At 40.3% G+C, this 20,211-nt stretch overlaps 1 protein-coding gene across 1 annotated transcript in view; it reads right to left on the reverse strand.

The window, feature by feature from the left end:
- opn5 (opsin 5) overlaps window positions 1–13,965 on the reverse strand; it is a 110,846-nt gene extending 96,881 nt beyond the window's left edge. The window contains exon 1 of the mRNA XM_039750003.1: window positions 13,691–13,965. The gene's annotated coding sequence lies outside the window, so the exon portion shown is untranslated. The remainder of the gene's footprint in view (window positions 1–13,690) is intronic.
- Window positions 13,966–20,211: the final 6,246 nt, after the last annotated feature.

Genomic DNA, 20,211 nt, shown 5'->3' on the forward strand with positions numbered 1-20,211 from the left:
GGGAGCAGCCGGGAGGACAGCCGACACTTCCGCCACGCTGGGGCGGCCAGAAGATTGCCGGGAACACCTGGGGCTCATCCGGTCCTCCATAAAGGGGCCGCCTCCGCCATTCAGAGCTGGAGTCGGGTGGAAGGAGGGAAGCAGTGGAGAGTGGAGGCGGCCCGAAGAAAGGCATTGTGGCCAGGACTTTTGAGTGTTTGGGGTTTGTGCACGTGACTGGGTCTTTGTGACCATTGTTTGGGGGTCTTGGTGACCCAATATTGTAAATAATTTGTAAATAAACGTGTGGTGGTGTCATAACAACATGTCCGCCTGTCTGTGCCCGGTACCGCTCACATCTGGCGAAGCGGCAGGATGCTCCGCCTGTTTCAAGGCGGAGACCTGTATATAAAAATATTGTTGTGGACGGCCCGGTGCAGCAGGGGACCCCACCCACGCTGGTGCTGCGTGCACACAGCCCCGCTGGGTAAGGAACCCCACGGACCGCCAGGGATCCGCAGGAGGGCCGTTATTCCCTGAAGCGGGCGGGCGGCGTGCATTGGAAGAGTGCAGCGGTCCAACGAGCGCCGCTGCTGGAGGCGCCGGGACGGCATGGCGCCCGAGAGGCCACGCCGAGGACGCTTCCTCGGTATGACGGGACCTGGGAGGTGAGTTCCCTGCCTATCGGCAGCCGGCCCTTGGGGCCGGGCGCGTGTTTTGTTTTCCAGGCAGGGACCTCCAGGATCCGCGCCAGTGGCGGGCGATGCTGGTTTGCGGGCTCCGCAGCACAGCGCAGCCGCGAGGGCTGCGAAGGAGGAGACGCTGCAGCTCGAGAGGCGCTGGCAACAGCAAGGCTGCCGGCAAGCACGCCGCCGCCGCAGAAAGGGAGCCAAGATGGCCGCTGACCGAAGTCCTCCCCTGACAGGCACGCCATTGGACGGTGTGTCTTGCGCCCGCCATGACTGTAGAGAGGCGGACCAGGGAATGTCCATCACGGGCAGGGGAGACCCGATTGGGCCGGAGGAGAAGGCCCACAGGAAGTGGCGGCGCCGGAGGCCGCATAGTCAGGTAGGCTCAGGCCGGTTAACTTCCTGTCTTTGCCGGCTGCTTTGGCGGAGCTGGAGGCGCCCTTCAGCCCGCCGGGCAGCGTGTGTTGCAGGTGCTATGTGCCCTCCGGCTGAGGTGCTGGTACTGGAGAGAAGGCGCCGGGCGCTGAGAACGTTCTTCGACAACGGACGGCGCTGACGCTGGAATCTCCAGCCGGAGAGGTACAGCGGAGACGGTGAGTACAGCCGACTCCGTAAAGCATATGGGAGGGGCTGCTGAAAAGGCTGTGAAGACAATGATCAGTTCCGAGTAAGCAGCCCTCCGACAGGAGGTGCGGCGCCGCGGACTGCATGTGCGGCGAGGGGGGAGCCCGTGAGGACGCTGAAGGGACACGGGCTGCTAAGTGCCCCGGGTCCTAGCGCCCTCCGCCCCGAGTTGGCTGCGGTCTTGCGCCGCACTATAGGGACGCAGACGGGACAGAGCGCCTTTTATTCCATAAGGAGTCTCAAACCGCCAGGGCGTCCCAGAGTGAAGGGAGGAATAAAGGGCTGGGTGCCGATTCCTCCGATAAGGTGAGACGCGCTGCTGGGTGCACGCTGTGTGGCTGGCTGCCCTCTGAGAGAGCAGAGGGAATCCCTGAGGCCGGGCGGAGAGAGCGGGCGGTGCCGGCGACTCCATCGCCGAGAGGGACACGGAAGCCGCGGAGAGGGTGCCGATCAGGCAAGTGCCGGGTGCCGGTTGAGGGGAACGCTGCCCGTGCGTGGCACGAGCTGGGTGCTTTGGCAGCGGTTCTGCCCCTGTGTTCTCTTTGTAGGGACGGACCCGGCGAAGTTGAAGGAACCCTTCGGCGGAACAGCCCTCTGATGTCGGGCCGCCTGCAGAAGGATCTCTGTCGGTGCGCAGGTGCGCCGCAGCTGGAGGAGCCAACGGGGAACGAGTGGCTCAGAACAAAGGGGTGGAGGTCCCGGAGGGGGTGCCACCAAGGAGGCCCCGGGGTGCCGGTAAAAGGGGGGAGCACAACCTGTGCGAGGCACAGGGATGCACCATGGGTTGGTGTCTGGATTGTGTCTCCGCCCCTGTCCCTGCTAGGAGTGCGGGGCCGGACCCCGGCTGGCCTCGAAAGTGGGGCCCGCTTCGAGCTCTGCTGCCCTCGCGGGACGGGTCGCTTACCCACGAGTGGTCTTCGCTGGCTGTGGGCACTGTCAGGGATGCCAGGGGCTATGACCCGCCGGGACGCCAGGAGGGACCGGAAGAGGGTCAGAGCCCGCCTGGATCACGTGGGGTGCGCCTTCCGGGTTGCTTTGGGAGCCACGGGTCAAGGGCTTGGAAGCTCTTCCCTGTAGGGGCCCGTGGCCACCGCCAGGAGGCGCCCCAATGCCTTGGGGATTTGTTTCCCCAGCACTCCTGCCACACCAGGAAGTGCTGGGGGGAAGACTTAGGACGGTGCCCGGGGAGCAGCCGGGAGGACAGCCGACACTTCCGCCACGCTGGGGCGTGGCCAGAAGATTGCCGGGAACACCTGGGGCTCATCCGGTCCTCCATAAAGGGGCCGTCTCCGCCATTCAGGGCTGGAGTCGGGTGGAAGGAGGACGGCAGTGGAGAGTGGAGGCGGCCCGAAGAAAGGCATTGTGGCCAGGACTTTTGAGTGTTTGGGGTTTGTGCACGTGACTGGGTCTTTGTGACCATTGTTTGGGGGTCTTGGTGACCCAATATTGTAAATAATTTGTAAATAAACGTGTGGTGGTGTCATAACAACATGTCCGCCTGTCTGTGCCCGGGTACCGTTCACAATGTTTAAAAACTACAATAACTAAATCTCTTTACTTCTCCCTACCACTGTAGCCCACCATGATTCTGACATGTTCCCTTCTTCTGTGTTGATCTTTTGAGCCTGAATATTACTTCTGACATGTAACACCACAACCCCTTCTTTCCCGCTTTGTTTGTTTTGCCAGAAGGATGTGCATCTGTTGTGATTTGGATTTTACTTTGAATTTACATTGGGTCTCTATTTCATTTCTTAGTAGCAAAAATTATTTTTTTTTATGGATGTCATCTATTTGTCTGTAATTTGCCATAAGTTTGCTATTAAAGATGACTAGGAGCGCATGTCCGCATAACATCACTGTTTTGACAGGGCCGTGCACTTTCTGGTTATCCGAGATTGTGGATACAAACAAACTTAGAGTGTGTTGTTTGTGATTAAGTGTTTTGCCTATGGAATTGTTTGCTTTAACTTTTACTTTTATTTTGGCTTAGTGATTTGGCTCAGACGATTCATAGTTTACGATTAATAGATGATTAACGACTACTTAGTAATAAACTTAGTCTGATGTCTCAAACACTATACATCTCCTCCTCTGGTCCCTTATTCCTAATATCTGCCACAGCACATCATTTGGTAGAGCAATTGCCACTAATATTATATACCTTTTCTCCTCTTTTATTTAGCCATTATTTTGTAATTTTTTAAATATTACACAAGTGCAGACAATTTTCTTTAGTCTGGAGATGAGTCAACAGCAGTATGAGCCGGCATTCCATCATTCAAATGACCAGGTTCAATGTCAGCTGCAAGGCAACTGATAAAACTGCCAACCCCACCAAAGTCACATGAATTCCAATTCCTGAATCAACAATAAGCTGTCTCTTTAAGTACAGGAAGCTACCTGAAAAGAGCAATGTAAAACAGCAAGAATCCACTGCGTTGGCTCCTCCGGGCACAAGCGAGGTGCTACAATATTAAAGTCCCAAGATCATATTGTAACCTCTAGTTCATTATGTTTTATTTCTAATGTTCTGATGTGTTAAGGAGTAAACATTTTAAATGAATTTTATGATTTAAAAATGTATTTATCCTATATTTCTTCTAAAGTACAGAGTTACTTGTTTGCTGGTTTATAATATTGGCAATTGTGATCTCCATTATTATTCATCTCGGTATGGATGTTCTGTTATGTTATCATTATATTTTGTATTTTCTGCATCACCTTTTTATTTTTTAGCTTCATCCTCCTGTTCTGTTTTCTTTTTAACTTTGTTTCCCACTCTGTATTTACTCCTCTCTTATGTTATTTAATTTAATTGAGGTGAAACTTTTATTACCTTTCTTTCTGCTTGGTGTTTGCCTGTATCAGGAAGAATGCATTGACAGCTCCTAAATTTTAATTGAAGTTTTTGAATATTTATTAAGTAAGGATTTATTATTAATATACATGTATTCCAATAAAGTTAATAGAGACCCCAGTGGAAGACCTGCATCAAACAGACAAATCACTATGCAGCAGTAATTGGTAAAAATGCTATAACAAACAATAACATAACTAAAACTTTACAAAAAATAATTGTAGCGATGTTTTGTTTTCTTGAGTGTTGTACATTTTATAATGAACATTCAGCTGGTTGCAAATATAAAGGCAGTATTATTTCAAGTGCTCCTCAGAGTATCCAAAGTCCTTAATTTGAAGTAATAAGTTATTGCAAGAAGTGCAAAAGGGGGTAAATGCCAATATAAAAATGTTCCGGCTAATAATGACTCAAATCCACAAGAGACTTTAAGAGTGTTCAGAAATACCAGCAAGCCATTAAACGTCTGTTTTCCATTAACACTAATATCAGCCTCAGCCTAATTCTTAAGTGACCATGTCTAGGTTTTGCTTTGAACATTTAATTTCTATATATAGTAAGACAATGAATAAGGTGTAGTCCTACATTTTATTATTCTTTAAATGAAGAAATCAGTTTCTTCAAGCTTTGAAAAGCCTTTGGAATGTTTACTAGCTGTGCTATCTGTTCAGGACAGGTAGAAATCTGTGGAAGCAATGTACACATCATGCTTTTTATTTGATACATGGCTGTCGATTTTGTCTTGTTTCCTCGTCCTCCTCAGATAAAGCCGTCCATTTTCATTGCTTTTTTTGACGTCTCTTTGAACTGACCACTCTTATAGTAAAAGTGTTTTGTTGGGAATATGTGGCAGTGGTCGTTACCTCATTGTCCTGGTTAAGTGGCTCTAGCCTACTCGTGTTGGGGCTTTGGTTTCCTGATGTGCACTACAATTGTTCGTCATTTTCACTCATCCATTGCCTACCATGCAAAGTTAACTGTCAGTTTTATTACAGCTATAAACTTTGTTCATGCGGTCCAAGCAGGTGCAAAAAAGTCACTAATACACTTTTGTTGCTAGCATTAAGCAGATAAGACAAATATTCTTATTTTTACACTTTTATTTGGTATATTTATTATTATTTTTATTTTTGTACCCTTATTTTACATGTTTTACCTATTTTTAAAGTTTTCTTCCTAACCATAACAACCAGATGGACACACAGATAAACACACACACACAGACACTTGTCCTTTTATTAAGGTGAATTGTACACAATAACAGTGGGGTAGTGGCACAAAACTGCCACCTAACTTGAGACAGGCCTCGAAAAGTCTGTGCTTCAAGACAGGAACTCACAATGATAATTGCAGAGGCCTTCCAAGTGCTACTATGGGAAATTAGCTAAGGTTTAAAATTTTTGAATTGTGCCTAAGAAGTAAATATTCTGTGAGGAAGTTTTAAATGCGGAAAGCCCCCTTTCCTAACTATAACCTGGAAAATATGAGAATCCAAACAGAACAAAACGTGATAATAGTCCACATTATGGAGGGAATGCAGTATAGAACCTATCAAGGATGCTAGGCCAGAATCATTCGAAATTGGGGCTTAGCAATGTAGAACTTTTTCATACCTGCGCAGTTCCCACCAGTGGCCCATTCAGTTTGGTGTGTTGGTGCAACAAAGGTTCAAACAGCAGGAGCAATTGTCACAACAAAACAGTAAAGCTATGATTTTTCAAATGGTGGGCAAGATAGTAAGCCTGACAGTTAATGACACTACGTAATCAGGCCCAGTGTGGCAGACAGTCTGTTGTCTGTTTGGTTCTTTGGTAGTTTGTGATTTCCCTTTGACTAATCTTTCCCTGCCAGTTTTTGTTGAATAAGCACATTTTTTTACATATTCTGGACATGGACATACCCTTTTCCAGGTTAAGGATGCACATAGAAATGCCCTATCAAAATATAATAGGAAGGATGGCTCAATAGTAGAGCAGACTGTACAGATGAATCTTTTCATTTAGATGGTATGTCCTAATGCTTTGACTAAGGTGTGAATTTAGATGAGACAGCAGATCTCCTTTATTTATATCCATTTTTGCAGTTTTAACTGAGCGTGAATCTAGCTCATAAGTACTGACCATAAAATAGCACAGAAGCATGACATACACTAGTGTAAATTTACTGTGGGTGGCACAAACAACTTTACATCAGAGATCAAAGTGACTGTTGAAATAATGAGATTTATGAAGAAAAAGAATTACAGGCTGATTCGATACCATTCTATATTGCTCTTCATGAGTTCTATTTGATGCTACTACACATGATTTTGTCACTGTCTGGAGGGACTCTCATTTCATATGTGGCTTCAACTTGTCTCTTACCCTAATTTATGACATTTAGGTTTCATTCTGTCCTGCACCATTCCATAGTAAGATGCCAATTCTCTTACGATTCATGATACCACTGGTGTGAAAATTCAAATCTCCATATTGACATCTTTCTTGGTAAGTTGATTCCTATGTTTTATTACTGCCACAGTCATATTTACTCCAAATGTGGCTCTTGGTTAGGTGTGGCATACTGCCAATTACAAAGTTCAACTATATAGATGTTTTGCTGTTTCACCCCTTGGACTTGCAGCCTTTCAAAAATATTGTGACAAAATTATGTAGGTAGTGTTGCATATATGTAACAAATGCAACTAATATTTTGACATTCTTCATCATTTTAATCTTACAGTTAAAACAAATTAGCAAAATTGCCATTGCTGGTTTATACAACTATTTTTCTTTCTCCATTGTCTTTAACTTTATAAGTAAATCTGCACAAACAGGAGGCAATCTGTCTCATAAAAGTTCTCTATTTTAAAATAATACATTTATAGTGCTGGTTTAGTGGTATTGCTGCTGCCACGCAGCAAAGAATCTGAGGTTCACATTCTAGGTGCTCCCTGAATGGAGCTTGCATGTTGTCCTTATGACAGTGTGGGTTTTCCAAAGACATACAGGTTAGGTGAACTGGCATTACTAAGTTGGCCCATGATGTGTGTGTGTGTGTGTGTGTGTTCATCCTTTGATCCCTGTCCAGGGATTGTTCCCTGCTCAGGATAAGCAGGATTCAAAATGGATGGATGCCTATTATGAGTGTAAGAAAATTGCATGTGTATGTGTTGTTTGTTTCAAGCAGATTAAATTCAGCCCCAAATACAGTATGAATTATTGTATTCTCAGTAATTTATGTACAGTATATGCCAGACTGGTAAAACAAAGTCTCAGGACAAGAAGAGAAAAGAATTTATTTACACCTGTTGGTCCATGGTTTGGTCCAACACTAAAAATTGAATAAATTAAACTCATTTATTACTTAGCATGAGTAAACAAAAGGACAATATACAAAATGCATACACACAACATTAAAATAGTAAGTGTCAAGTGGCATTTTCGAAAGCCCTATGCTGCAGTCAGGGAACTGCCATGGGCACTGCCTGAAGAGTAGTTCAGAGTGTCTGATGCATAGCTTCTGTCGACAGTCCATCCACATCCTAAATGAGGACAGTGCCCAGAGTTACAGTAGTACATGATGTCCTATTGTTTAATTCTCTTGCATCGATTATTTTTACAAGGAGAAACCTTCCGTACTCTCCTGTGCAGTCTCCATTTAATCACACTTGTGAAACAAAATAGGTCATTCTCAAGAGCTTAGTGACTTCAAGCGTGAAACTGTGATAGGATGCCACCCTTGCAATAAGATGGTCTGTGAAATTTCATCCCTGCTGAATATTCCACAGTCAACAGCAAGTGGTATTTTTGGAAAGTAAAAGCGTTTAGGAACAACAGCAACTCAGCCATGAAGTGTAAGATCAGATAAAGTTACAGAGCGGGGTCAATGACTGCTAAGATACACAGTGCATTGAAGTCAACATCGCTCTACTGACTCCATAGCTGAAGAGTTCCAAACTCCCACAAGACAAAAACTCTGTGATTGGAGCCTCATAGAATGGGTTTCCATGGCCGAGCAGCTGCATGCAAGCCTCACATCACCAAGTCCAATGCCAAGCCTCAGATATAGGAGGAGGGATAATGATGTGGGGTTGGTTTTCAGGGTTTGGGCTAAGCCCCTTACTCCCAGTGAAGGGCAATCTTAGTGGTTCAGCATACCAAGATATTTGGGAAAACGCTATGCTTCCAACTTTGTGGAAACAGTTTGGGGAAGGTTATTTTCTATTCCAACATGACTGTGCCCCAGTGTACAAAGCAAGGTCCATAAAGAAATGGTTGGATGAGTTTGGTGTGGAAGAACTTGACTGGCCCGCACAGAGTCCCTACCTCAAACCCATCAAACACCTTTGGGATGAACTGGAATGGAGATTGAGAGCCAGGCCTTCTCATCCAACATCAGTTACCTGAATTCATAAATGCATCATTTCCCACAGAAACACTCCAAAATCTTGCGGAAAGCTTTCCAAGTAGAGTTGAAGCTGTTATAGCTGCAAAGGTTGGACCAGTTCCATATTAAAGTCAATGTATTTGAATTCAATGTCATTAAAGTCCCTGTTGGTGTAATGGCCTAGGGTCCCAATAACTTTGTACATATAGTGTATATACAGAGAGTGAGAGAGAGAGAACAGGCTTAGCCTATAGATTACAAGATAGTATCTACAATTTAGTATCTTCTAAAAGATAGAAGAAATGCTTTAAATGATTTCAATTCTTTCCTGAACATAACAACTTTAAATTATGGCATACAATTCCTTTCAACAGGTGGCTTTCAGACAGAATTGAAATTGCAATGAAAGTGGCTTCTTTTGATCTGCAACAGTAGCAACACAGACCTTGATTTTTCTATTCATAAACATCCAGCTTACAGTTTTAGAGAAGCTCTGAAAGAAATATGAAGTGTAAAATGATGTATTGTTAAAATAAAAGAAAACTAAAATATCAGGCTGTTGTCATAAATAGCAGAAATGCTTAACCTGAAAATGTAAAAAAAGACTTATTTCTGTAAGCAAAGGGAGAGATCTAGAATAAAAGATTTGAAAAAAGACATTGATATTTTTATCACAAAATCTGTTTTTGCCTCTTTATAAGCACATCGTTTCTTTTTGTATTTCTTATTTTTGTGAATATTCAGTTTGCTTATAAGTGGTCTCCTAGCAGTGTACTTGTAGGACAGTCTCATTAAACTGGAGGGCTATACTTCTTAGGGGGTTCTACTTCATTCTTTACGAAGTTATAGTAAAGCCTCTCTCACTGATAATTTAAGATAATCTATCTGAAAGAGTGACACTTTCTTGTTTGACATACTACTACTTAATTTTCTTGGAACCTGGCTTAACATTAAACCACACCAGTCTCAAACTGGTCATTGAAATTAACAAAACCCTATGAAATTGGGTTAAAATACATTCACCGTCCATCTTGCATTATGTGAAAGGCAACTAAAGAGGCTTGTGTGAAAAAGAGCATCTTTTTGTGGATATTTATGCTATAGTAGTTCCTAAGATATGTGTGAACCTGGAAAATGGCTGTTAAATTGGCAGAGAGAGAGTTTGCTTTTACTGAGGCATGGTGAGACCCCAGGATGTCGGTTTCACATTCCAGCCTAGTCATTGCTTGTGTTGGATTCTGCACACTTTCATCATTCCTGTATGTTTTTTCTCCCATGTAATAATCCAGTGGTTATTAAATTAAACTGGCTGTTCTTATCTGGTGTGTGTGTGTGTGTGTGTGAGACTGTGCACTACACTAAACGGGAGTCTAAAACACCGTTGCTACTTTTCTCATCCCTGAAACTGCCAAAATAGGCTCCAGCACCTCTACAACAGCATAATCATCTTTGACCAATGATGAAAGGATATTTGTTTTATAAATATAACATCTTTCTTTAACTGTTGCTTTTTTAGTGTATTTTTCAATTTCAGTATCGACGCAATGCTTACATGTTGCTACAGATAAAAAGTAATTTAGGTGATATGCTCAGTGGAACAATACAGTCCACCATCTTGGCTACTGGTTCATGTTACTTACCTTTCTCTACCATTAGATAAACAGAGAAGTTTGTTTGTAACCCCAGATCTTTAGTCTGCTTAAAAAATAGTCTCAATGCATTATGATATATATATTTATTATAATATATACTGTCAAAAATTCTCTTATTTAAGCTTCTTCACGATACACTTCATGTTGGTCTGCCTAAAGAAGAAAATACACATTTCTCCAGGAGTGATAAGCTGAACTGCTTTCAAAAATGAAAGTAATAGTGAATTTACAGACTCCAAAAAATCCTCAAAAAATATATTACATAAACCATATATTTTCAAAGTAAAAAAAAAGTAATATGTACAATAAACAGTTAAAGCAATTGTTTTAAACTTAAGGATGCATGTAGATTTACATTTAAGCAGTTTTTTAGCTGTCTAGATCAATTAATTCAATATAAATAATTATAAATAATTGATGTATTACCATAAAGTCACAATGGCACAGAATTCAACTTTGCATAAAGTTTGAACATTTTTGGTACACTGTATTAATCCCAGAGGAGAAATTATCTTTTCACATGACCTGTGGAGGTCAGAACGCAACACTGCAAATTGTTCCCAATGACCACCACATCTTTATAATGTGGGCAACAAAAACCTAAGATGGGTGGTAAGCTTATTCCCAATTATTATGGGTTTTTGTGGTATTTAAGGCTGGTTTATGGCAGGTTTATTGTTTTCCATAAACTGGCGAACCTGTAGGACACCCAATATCACAAAAGCAACCTTTCCTTCTCTACCTGACAGCATAAAGAGCTTTGGTGAAACATTACACTCATTTCAGTGTTAAAAAAAGATTGTTTTATCGCAATTACTTTAATTATTATCTTTAAAATGTGTTTTTAGTGTTATACAGGCATGCAAATTGAGTATCATAGGTGTATTAAACGAACAATTGAATCACCCATCTGGTTAGTTTGAATAGCTTTGATCTGAGATGACTGTGCAGAAAAAGCAAGTTCAATTTAATTTTAGAGAAAATCAAATGTTTGCCTGCATTCATTGTACTGATTCAGACTGTTCACCAATCTACGCTTCTAACTGTCTTTGACAATTAAATGATTGGAAGCTCAGCTGCCAGTCATTAAACTGTTAAATTATAGCAGTTTTTTACAGTGTGTATAAAACACCATTATTAATGACGCCCAGACTTTAATGTTATCACCATACTGTTTTCTTTTTTTATCCTAAATGAAGTGAAAATATTTTTTTCAAAACCTGCAAATAATTATGCCACTGGTATCAGTCTGTCAGAGGTAATGAATTTCAAACCTTTGAAATGTTCAGATTGAGCTATTAGCCTCAGGTATTCCTTATGTACCTGAAGAGAAACAGATAAGTAGATACAGTAGCAGAAAGTGAACTTTAACATAAACCAAAGACTGTTATTTCATTTAATTGTCATCCAACACAGAAAACTCTTCCAAAGCCTAAAGTGCTTACAATCTACAATAACAAACAGACTAATATTTAAAAATATTTCTGGACAAATACAAGGGTGAAACGGAAGGTTTTTCGCAAATGATATTGATTATATTAAGCAGAATTTCAAACTATACTGGGTATTTCATTCCTGGCTTGTTAACAAAAAGAACTGATACTGTATAGCTACTGTATAAAACTAGCCAATTTCTAAAATCACTGCTTCAGTGTTTTTAGAAAAAAATGCTATTTATCAGTAAAAATCCTATAAGTGCATATATTAAACATTATAGAACCGATGAACTGCAATGAGGTAGTTCTTATAGGCAGACATTAACAGGCCGCTAAAAGTCTCAGGGCACAGATGCTGTATGTATTTGATACTGTAGAGCAATTGAAGTTTTTAGGATATTTCTTCAGAAAACGAGTAACAATATTGAGCAAACTTTTCTCCGTTCAATTTGGACTTTAGGTGTACAGTACTCCTCAGTTTGGAATTCCACGCATCCTTCTGCGGCCTGACCACATCACCTCCGTTTCCTAAACGGGACTCTCGGGCTGAGCGCCGAAGACAGCGCACGTTAGGGGACGTCAACTTGATGGCACTTATCAACAGCGTAATCTCAAGCAAACACCAACGCACGTTAATTTATCAAGGAAATTGGAAGTTAAAAGGACACGCAGAAAGTATTACGGTAGGAAAACACACCAAACCTATCGGACCTCCCCCTCAGTAGTGAATGGGACCTATCGAGTCTCAAGGGGCAATGATCCTTACTGCACCACTACTGCTGCTGTTACACTCCTGGCTCTTTATTATTTCATATGCGGAAATAAGGGAATCGAACATTAAACGGACCAACTTTTTTGTTAAGTCATATAAAGTTGTAATCCAACGTCTATGCCTCTCTTTTCGCGGAGAATGCTTTACAGCCAGACTGTTCTCACTTAATCATTTACACAGAGGCAATGATCGCATTTTTTCAATAAATCCGACATTGTTTGAAATCTTACGGCTCTTAAAAAATGTCTGCTTAATTAATCATACTGAAAAACTATACATCCATTCATCATCTATAGCCGATTCGTTCAGTTCACGGATGCTGGGACGGAGCCTATAGCTGTGGTGTGAGGTATGAATCAAACTGTGCGACTATCAGGGACAATAAAACAAAAAATAAAAAAGCACACAGAAACGGCCATGTAGTGGTAATAAAACCGCAAACACATTTAAATAAGTATCTCACACTCAGTGTAATAAAAATTGATCCACCAAATAATAAATCATATAAATAAATCCCTAAAATCTCCACCGGTTCACATCAGCTCCGGGTGTAAGGCAGGAACCAGCCTTGACCATGAAGATATAACTACTGTTTGCTAATTTTAACTTTCTTGTTTCTAGGCGTATTTTGTGCTTGTCTTTATTGTAATGTAACTTATGAATAAAGTAACAGTTGCCATAAATATTTGTTCATAGCTTTCATAGTATACTGCCGTTTCATTCAGGCAAAGTTGACATAAACAAATAAAGCAAAATACACGACACATCGCCATTATTTGTATTCATTACTTATTATGTTGTACGGTAGCAGTATGATTTTATCCCTGTATCGTATATTGAATCAATTTATGAGCAACAAGCGCTCGTCGCTTTTAATGTTGTGAAATTCGCAGGTATACTTGGAACTGAGCAGATCTACAAACTTGAAGAAAGGAACAACAAATTACAAGTTACACGTTAGTTTTACAGAAACGGATAATGCAGATAAAATACCTCAAACAAACGTTTTGAAGATGTTTTTTAAGCCGCACATTGTCGCGCTCCTTAGATTAAAACCCGTACTATTATGTTGTTTTATGAAGAGTCAGATTCCATACTGAGAAGACACGTTTAAATAAATAAAAACATGTGACGAGAAAGACGAAACTAAATCGGAAACCCCTCCTTACAAAGACGGCTTTTTCAAATGATAGCCTACATAAGTGGAAGTGAATGTTTCGTGATAATGTGGGTGAAGGAAATACATTCTGTAGCTGTGCCTCAATGCAAAGTGTTTCGTATTCAGACAAATGAGAAAAAAGAAGACTTACCTTTGAATCGCACTCTTGAAGAGAACTGAAATACAAGTTCAGGTGTATTTAATGCAGCAGTGCAAAGCTCCGAGTATTCCAGGTGGTGCTGAGTTTTTCCGCCTATTTTAATGATGAGCGCTCCTTTCCAGCGCTTTCTGCTCTTCTATCACCGGGGCTGTCAAAAAGCTGCGCCGCGATCAGCGCAATCGCGTAAATACTGAAACAAAGTCAGACACAGATTACAGAATCACATGTGCTCCACTTTGACTGAGAGAGGCACTCGCAAGCCTTCATCTTCTCATCCTTTACCGCAGGCAAAGTGATTACACAAACAGGAAGCATTATATTTACGGTTAAAAACGTGAAAACGCAGCTTCCGCGCTTCTGAGACCCGAGGGGCTTCACGCGCATAATAGGCGGATTACAGAGTCTGAAAGAGAGACTTAATGTGCGACACAAAAGCCAAAAAATCCTTTCAAAGAATTAGAAGCACATATTAAAATTACTATTTTATCGCCACACTAACCGATCTTGGATGGGACGTAATTTTTTTTTTCTGAATGCACTCCTGTACACATAACCGCATTGTCTTGTGCGGGGAAAAATCAGGCGTCAGTCACTATGCCGTGAATTGATGCGACAAGAAACTGCACAGACAATGCAAGACATACAGTCGGAAAGTACAAGTTACCTCTAATATTACGGATACCTTTTGCGATACGTGCCGTGTCATATCACAACAGTTATACCTTTCTGCATGACATTTTAAATATTAAATCCAAATCAAACTTATCCTTTAACCGAATCAGTCAGTCTGTAAGGACCAGTCAATCGATACACTGCCCTCGAAGATATCCCACTAGTTTACCTGCCAACCTGCTAGTTTAAAAAGAAAAATATCCATTACCTCACACACTTTCTGAACATAAAGAGGTGCCCTCACAGGCAAAGATCAACCCCAGTCGTAGACTAAATAACTTTTATTCTGGACAAACTGAAATGGCCTTTCTCTATCATGATTTAAAAGTCTTGATTTAATAAATCCGATTTCCAGTAGGAATAATAAGAGCTAATGGAGGGCCAAGGGAGATATTAAATTAAATCTTGGCTCTAGCAGATTATCCTCAGACTAAATGACATGATTCTGCAGTTTCAGCTCGGCAGTGGATTACCTGGGATATTTCAATGAACTTGAAAGACTACCGCCAAGGCCTGACAGAAGGATTTTTATTTAGGGGAGCCACACACTTTAATGATTCTAATGAAATCAGTTTTTCTTCCAGTTTATATACGCAGAAAACAATGTCGGTGACATAATTAATTCACTTGAGCCAAGGCTTATATTGGAGTCTATTTGGGAAAGGCCTAACCCTATGTAATGGAGTAAGGACCAGGACCAGCTTTAGCTTTTTTTCTGCCCTAATTGAAAGTGAAAATGTTGTGCACCAGCAATGGAGTCTTGAAGGCAATGGCTTTACATCTGTTGAGCTGCCCTATTTGTTTTTCAAGTGAGATGTTACAGAGAAAGTTTTTCAAAGGGCCAAGCTCTATTACAAATACTGCTCTTTACTGGGTTGTATGGTGCCTTGTGGAACAATTGCTTTACAAAGCACCATTTCATTCTGAGACAGGTTCTTTGCATATAAAGTTTGTTGTTTGTGCATTGAAAATTTTACTAATATGTACAAAATAAATAAATAAAATCGATAAATTAATGTTATGCTACCTATCAGGACACTAACAGATTAAGAAAGCATGGGCTTTGCCTGAGTTATTGTATGAAACAAGAGTCCTTTTAAAATCAGGACCCTATGGTATTTCACAAATCTGTTACCATCTGTTCATGGTTATGTATTGTATGGAGTCTGTTGCAGATCCAAATAAATAAATAAATGTTGTTTCTGGAACTTTCAGGTGGATGAGTTGTTTGGGATCCAAACATGGCTCCTCTATGGGTTGGCTCTGAAGAATTTTTAAGAGGTTAGAGTCCAAGTTTTTTTTTTTATTTAATTTTTGTTATAGAAGCATTATCTATGATAGCTGACAAAATACTGCCACCCAAAAAATATGCTGTCCTATAGGTGACCCTCCAAGTTCATCTATATGGTAGGGTTGGCCCTGGTAGTGGCAAACAAAGACCTAATTAAGGTTCAGACATGAATTTAATACTATTTATTTTATGTAAAGAAAGACAAAGTGAGAAAACATGTGGACTTTTTTTATAAAACATATGAAAACATTTGGATATATATACTGTATTCCCAAAAGATCTGTCTATTAACAACTAACAACTGAATCACTAAAATTGTGTGTAAATTAAAAAGACCATAAAAATATCACAAGTGACATACCACCCCTCTTCATGCAACTTTGGTCCTGTTCCCTGTAGTTTTTTTATTTAGTTGGTTACTTTTGGTAGTGTGAAGGATAAAATAAAAAAAAAATCACAAAGTTAATATGTGGGAGTCGTCGTCAGGTCCCGTACTAATGTCTCACACAGCGGCTATATTCATGAGCTAATACAGATTACAACAGTTAATTTTGCATTGTCTTACATCTCATTAATCTGTGCTTTACAAGGGAGAGGGGAGAGCTTGATCATTTTTTGAAGACCACTCTTCCTTAGAGTTTCAAACATAACATTATGCCTGTACAGTACATTATTACAGTTCTTCTGTTTGAAGTTGTACTGAGCTAGATTTTTTTAACCACAACTTTTCTACCCTAGGTGACTGCCTAGTTCACCTATATAACAGAACTGGCCCTGGTCCGGACTTTAGGAGAAATAATGTGAAGCCTTCAAAAATTCACCAGAGCAGGCCAGGATCTGCACTGGTCGGTCCAAACGAGCCTCAGCCCAGACCAGGCAGATCTTACAATACTGCCTGAGGCTTCAGCCTATCAGGGCCAGAAACGGGGAAACTAAGTTCAAAAATGCCTTTAACTCATCTATAATATCAATGAAATTTTCCAAGGGAAATGAAACCATTAAAAAACCTTTGGTTTGAACAGATAAACTGAACAAATGAATCTTTATACATACGGGTTTCATTTAAAAAAGGGAAATATAATTTTCAAGGAAATATATTCTATAAACAAAGAAAAGCAATAAGCTGCTGATACAAATTAATCCAAAGATGGACGTTTTTATTACAACAAGCTTGAAGGAATTGAGTTAATGTATTCAAGTCAACCAGTTCACTTTTGCAGAATGACTAAAATGACAAAGCTAGAGATAAAAATACAGAAAGTTAATTTACATATCATTCAAGTCATTTCAGTTTATACCAATTTATACCAGTGCACAGATAAATGGTATATCCTAATGCCATACCTATGTATTTGATATAATCTAAAGGTTCCAAAATACGACTGATTCAAAATATCTTTGGCTTCACAGGAAAGACGAACCCAGAACACTCATAAATGCACACAGAAATAATAAAAACACACAGGGATACATTTTTGTCTTTTTTGCTATGACAAGAAAAAGATGAAAGGAGCAAAAACAAATTGTCTAAACAGGCAATTCACAGCAAACAAGTCCCAATACACAATTATAAAGAATAATCCATGAAACGGAGGAAATACTTAAAATACTCCTTCACAACTACAATGTGCCACTCTTGAGTTTCCTTCACTCTGACCTTAATAGCCAGAGGGAGGGTTAGGAATGATGATGTCAGGGTGACCCCTCTACTCAGGGTACCACCCACAAGATACATGGGATCTAAGAGAACATAATATTACACATACAAGGGACATTCAAAAAGTTTTCACACTTTTTTTAACTCTATTTATTAAGAATATGAAAAACAAATGACTTCACTTTTCTACATAGTCACCTTCGTTTGAGATGCAATTTTCCCAGTGTTGTAGGCCCCTACCAACTTTTTAATGCCCAATTACTACTCCTCCTGCTTTCACTATTTCCAACGAAAATATAAAAGTGCGGAACCTTTTTGAATGTCCCTCACAGAAAACTTATTATAAATGAAATAACCGAGAGAACATAGTCAAAGAAAAAACATTATTTTACATAAATCAATAATAGAAATAATGAAACATCGAAACTTAAATAAGAAGAAATACATTAAATTTACCAAAAATAAACTTAAGAAAAGACAATAAACATTGCTCAACCATAACACCTTCTTCTTTACAAGTACTTGTGATCTTGAAGTTTTTGGAATTTGTAACCTCCTTTCATTGCGAAACTGAAGATATGCGTGATGTAAGTTAATTAACTCAGTTTAGAATAGTTCAGAAAGACTTCAATGCTATTTGTTGGCTGAAAGACTATTACTTCAATTTCCCCAGTGCTGCTACCCAGGCCCTCTGCAAGGTAGGGTCTTATGAAAAAGAAACTTTCCTGGAGTCATTGGCTGTATTGATGGATGTCATATTCTAATTAAGTGTCCCTCTACCTCAGAGGCTGAGATGTATTGAAATCATACAAACTGTTCTCTAAGTGTACTAGGCATGTGCACGTCCAATATGGAGTTCTACAACATTGTTAAATTTTGAAGAGATTCAGCTTATGTATGAAAGATTTTTCCAAACTCCTTTATGTATGCACAGTTTGAACGAATGCAGCAGAGTGGAATCCTACTTGGCAATAGTGGTATGCACAAACCAACTTCGTATTCACTTACTATCCTTATTCAGTCAGACCTGAGCAGAAATGGTGCAACCAAGCTTAAACCGAGAATACATATTTGATTTATAAAAGAGGTGATTCCAGTGTCACAAAAAGATATTTCTGTATTGGCGTTATTGCAACAATGGTGCTTCATAATTTCCTAAACAATATGTTCCCATGGTTGAGGCAGCCAATGACAATAATGGCTTGCAGAGATGCTTCTTCTAACATGCAAATCTCAAGTGATTTGAAGAAACCGGAAAAGACTGGTAACAAAAAGTTGTTTTTTTATTTCAAAAGGAAATATTAGAACTCTCAGAATTTAAAAAAATCATATTGAAGGGTTTTCATCTTCATTTCACGTTCCTCTTTAAAATACTTTAATTTAGATTCATGAAATTCCTTGGCCAGCTTTTATGGAACAGTTCACTTTTTTGGCACTGTCCTGCAGTCCTGGTTAGTAGTCCCATCCTCCTTACTGGCTGCTGCAGATATTCGGGAAAAAACTTTTCATTCCATTAGCTTCTAGAAAAGTACTTTAGGTTAACATGTGAGAACATTATGTTTTGAGCGTACTTTACCAAATGGTCTCTCATCAGAATTGTCCAAATAATCATTGTCGGAGATACCTATTCAGACTTACTGATATCAATGATCCCAGTCAAAACTCCTCCATATCATCTATCTCTTGTCTTACTGCAACTCTACCACCTATCTTGAAACGTTCTCTATAAGATGCAGCATTTGTCTTTTTTAAGCATCTTTTTTCATATGTTTCAACAGGACCTATAAAGATAATTCAGTCTTCTTCTTCATCTTCTTTTGGCTGCTTCCATTTAGGGATCACAACAGTGGATCTTCCATCTCCATCTATCCCTGTCTTTGACATAATTTTCTGCCTCACTGACTGCCTTCATGTACTCCCTCACCACTTCCATACACCTCCTCTTTGGCCTTCCTCTTTTTCTCTTGCCTGGTGGTTCCATCCTCAACATTCTGAAAATGAAGATACAGTGATCCCTTGCTATATCGCGCTTCGACTTTTACGGCTTCACTCCATCGCAGATTTTAAATGTAAGCATATCTAAATATATATTACGGATTTTTCGCTGGTTCACGGATTTCTGCAGACAATGGGTCTTTTAATTTATGGTACATGCTTCCTCAGTTTGTTTGCCCAGTTGATTTCATACAAGGGACACTATTGGCAGATGGCTGAGAAGCTACCCAATCAGAGCACGTATTACGTATTAAATAAAACTCCTCAATGATATACAATATGCTTCCCGCATGGTGCTTCGCACACTTCAAAGCTCAAACAGCCCGTATTGATTTTTGATTGTTTGCTTTTCTCTGCCTCTCTCAGTCTCTCTGACATTCTCTGCTCCTGACGGAGGGGGTGTGAGCAGAGGGGCTGTTTGCACAGTGGCTGTTTGCTTAGAAGATACGGACGCTCCTGTAAAAAATGCTGAAAGACTACCTTCACATTGATCCCGTCATTGTGGCCGCTGGTGCTTCGTATACTTAAAAGCCCAACAGCCCTATTGATTTTTGATTGTTTACATTTCTCTCTCTCTCTCTGACATTCTCTGCTCCTGATGGCACTCCTTTGAAGAGGAAGATATGTTTGCATTCTTTTAATTGTGAGAAAGAACTGTCATCTCTGTTTTGTCATGGAGCACAGTTTAAACCTTTGACTAAAGGGTGTTATTTCATGTCTAGAGGGCTCTAATAATGTTAAAAAAACGTATTTAGAAGGTCGTAAACAGGTTGTCTATGCTCTAACTGTGAAAATATTAGATTTATAAATAAAGAATACTACTTCGTGGAAATTCATTTATCTGTCTGGAGCGGATTAACCGCTATGAACGAGGGTTTACTGTTTAACTGTGTGGAG

This window comes from Polypterus senegalus, chromosome 3 (assembly GCF_016835505.1).
Source record: "Polypterus senegalus isolate Bchr_013 chromosome 3, ASM1683550v1, whole genome shotgun sequence".
NCBI lineage: Eukaryota > Metazoa > Chordata > Cladistia > Polypteriformes > Polypteridae > Polypterus > Polypterus senegalus.